The sequence below is a fragment of the Phaethon lepturus genome, unplaced genomic scaffold (assembly GCF_000687285.1).
Source record: "Phaethon lepturus isolate BGI_N335 unplaced genomic scaffold, ASM68728v1 scaffold42841, whole genome shotgun sequence".
NCBI lineage: Eukaryota > Metazoa > Chordata > Aves > Phaethontiformes > Phaethontidae > Phaethon > Phaethon lepturus.
Window position 1 is genome coordinate 10,120 of NW_010517837.1, and position 3,840 is coordinate 13,959.

The following is a 3,840-nucleotide window of genomic DNA, read 5'->3' on the forward strand; positions in this document are numbered from 1 at the left end:
TTAACATCTTTGCTGTTAAACAATTGTCATATGTTTCTTAGAACTTTCATGTTTAGCACTGGTTGCTAAAATGTTACACTTAGGTTGAGAGAACAGAACACGTTCTATGCCAGAAACCAGTTTTTCCTCTTACAACATTAACATGGGAATAAAAAGCAAATAAGCAATGCATAGTCACATAAGTACTTAGTCTTAAAAACAATTATAACATGCCTGTGAGCATCTGTATCTCTTCAATACTGGATGAGGACATAGGAATAGGCTGGTGAAACTTCAACACAAAACAAGCTGGCAAATCCACGCTGAGTTCATCAGTCAGTGGCAAAAAAGCAGGGCTGCTAAGGGGAAAAAAAAAGTCAGAATGAAAGCTTATTACAGAAATTCACATAACAAGGACCCTATCGGGTCCCTAGCAGTTTAGTATATTCCATATATTTCTGCCTTGAGAAAAGCTTTGCTTTATAAATGCAACTATAGCCTTTAACATTTTAAAACAAGGTTAATGCGAGGACTGGCAAAAAGGAAGAGTGAGCCACCAGAAACTGAGGAACAGTGCACAAGGATGTTTGCTATAAATCATTTTGTAGTGATTTATTTTGGAGAATGACTTCAGAATTTCCTTCCAGCCTAGCACTGAAGTAGAGAGAGATGAGGTGTCAGTACCCATGGTGGGATGACAAAGTATTTTGTATAGTTAAGGTATAATATCCCTCAATATATGCTTTATTTACTGTGAAACCATGCAGGAGTTGCTTGTTGAATATTAGAAAGTTAAGTAATATTGTTCCAGTGGCTCCTTCTGGCTTCAAATCTGTGGATAAATCCATACATAGTTCAATGCAATTGACATAGTTAAATATGAACGCAATAACTTTAAAGTCCATTTGGGAAAACTGTAAAAGCCACAGGTTGCAGAGGGTGTAGCTGTGGAGCATAATGCCATCAATAAAACAGAGCTTCCTGTTTTAGCAGAGGCTAAGTGTGAGTTATGCTGAGGTTAGTGCCAATGACTTGTAAATCCATTTCTGTATTGAGAAGTGTGCAGAGCCTCACCCGTCCTCTCCAGCTTGGGAATCTACAAGCAGTGGAGAAAGAGGAAGTTTGTGGAGCGTATCTGTGCCTTCGACAGTTACAACTGTTTTTGTTCCACATACCTGGGAACCTGAGCGAGAAAGAGAACTGCATTATTTTCCTCGTGTCAGTGTAGATTAATCCTACACATACACAACATGAATGGTAATGTCTTTTAAAGGTCAGGTCCAACTTGACAGCCACAATGGCTTGGGCAGCAAGGAGAAGCCTGCACAGACCACACCCAAAACACCAAAGTTGCCCAATGACGATAGCAGCTGCTTTTGGGACGTGCCATGAAACAGATTAAGCAACCACCATTTTCATGCTGGATAGGCAGTTATTTTGTTTGAGATCACTCTCACTTCAATTTGGGTCTACAGTCAAGAAGTGGGAAAGTAATTTCCTGATGTAGGCTGTAATTGTGCTAAAGTGCATCACATAAATCATTCTGCTAACCTAGAATTTTAAATCTTATTTCTGAGTTTCATTAATGAACTTTGCTTAATGAAACAGGTAGTGCTGAAAAAGTTAGCACATTAGTTATTTCTGCTTTTCTAGCTTTACCAGGATTTAGTTCTGCTTCCAAAACTTGATAGGGGGAAATATAAAATTCAATGTTCATTGGAGTTCCTGAAGAATAGAAAAAAAAATTGTTACTACACATGTCCATAGAGAAAATGTGTTAGGCATCTTGACACAAAGCGGGGAAAAAAAAGAGCAGTGTAGATGGGCAGAAGAGGATTCCTCATAAGAGTACATCTCTAATTTCAGTATATGTTCAAATCACAGCATTTTCTTAGTCAGCATTTAACAGCTAAAGCCTCAGTGTATAAAGTCATCAGACATCTTTGAAAAGATTAGACTAAGTTTCTATCTCTTGCACAATAACCTGTTGTTCAGCTTTAAAAACACCAGCTGAACTGCTAGCTTTCAGTGACTAGTCTGAAATGGAAGGGAAAGTTGTGATATTTGCATAAAAGGGACTCACATCAAGCTGTGCAACAGGATAGCAGTAGCATGTATTAGAAATACTTTCATGAACTATAACACATTAACGGTTAAAGCTCACTTCTGGCAGTGTAGATGAGCCAAAAAACTTATCAACTGACTGTATTTGCCTTTTATGCAACATGAGTATTATCTCAGCTACTACCGCTGTCATCTCACAGTTACTCCCAAACTGTGGTTTCCCACATAACCTCAGATTATTGCTAGCTTTGCTTTTAGGCTGCTGCAAAGTCAATGTTGCAGTAGCTGATAAACCACCGGGCCTGTCTGTATTTTCTCCTTCTGTGTGTCTGTAGTCTATCTGAGAACACAGACACAGTAAGTCCCTACAGTATGTTTTATTTCTAATAGAGACTCTCTAAACAGAGGTCAACTCAGTAGGGTTTTTTATTACAATTCTTTGAATCTATGAAGGAAAAAAAAAAAAAATCACCTCCAGTTCTTGGCACCAGGTGTCCTACTTTTCCATGAAGTACTTCAGTAACTCTGTTTTCATCCTGTGTTCTAGTTCAAAACACATCTTGATTAGTGTTTTCCTGACTTGCAGTACTAGCTAGACTAATGTAAGGGATAATTTGCACCCTTAATCAAAGGGAGACGATGCTGTCTTGGAAGTAGATTGTGTCTCCATTTGTTATGGCAGCTTCCAAAACACCATCATTCTACTCATGCATTACTCCTAGGACTTGGGCTTCCAGTTTCAACCCTGTGTCCAAGTTGTTTCGTGTTGCAATTTGATGTGCTATTTACCAGAAATGAGGGGTGATGAAAATATTGGAGTGAGGGGTTAAGCAAAGAGTAAGGAAATAACGTGGATTAACTAACTCAAACAGAACACATCTCTAACCTCAAATGTGGTTGTACAGCTGAACACATACAGCTATACAATTACATAGCTGTGTATTAAAACTGTGCAGTGCATTAACTTATATCATAAATGGGACAAATAATCTATTTTAATAAATAATATTTACTGAGATATTAGCAATCAGCAAGGATATCGTTTATTTGTTCATGGAGTTAGTATGCTTCATAAGTGAACACTGTACAAAAAGCAGCCAAGAGTGTGTTTCAAGTTACAGAAGGTCATGCTTGCCAAGAATACTTAATAGGCAAGATATCAGAAAAAATGCTTCAAAAATCCAGAACTAAAGCACTGCCCTCAACTCTGATTTTCTGAAAAGAATCGTTGTACAATTACCAGAAGGTTTAGGAAAATCTCTTCCCCATCTATCTGCAGTCCTACTTTTTGAAAAGAGAAATGAGAAAAGGAAGGATAGGAGAAAAGCTAGCATTCACTACTCCAGAGCTAAAACCTGAGCACAAAATGAGGTACCCAAAGAACAGGACCCCAAAAGGTATATCTTCCTTCTGCCATAGGGAGACCTAAACATGACAGCTGACTTTCAGATGCACTGCTTGCTCCTAGTGGGTGGTCACGCACACATGCACCCAAGCTCTGAAACCAACCAGTTTCCCAGCAAGTCTCTTAGATAAAGCAGTGGGGTTCAGTACATCATCTTGGTTGGCATGCCTGGGGTTGGCAAACTGCAGCAAGGCTTCAAGCTTTCCAGTGGGAGAAAACTCATTAGCCTTCCACATCCTGCTCTATAATTAGATCAGTTAACTTATTTTTTTAGTGAAATTAAGGGGTGGGGGTGGAGCGAAAGGGAGAAAGAGGTAGACTTCAAGTTACCTGTCTAGAAGTGACATTGAATAAAGATCTTTTTCCAGGGCCTGCAAAGCAAGGTATCCCTT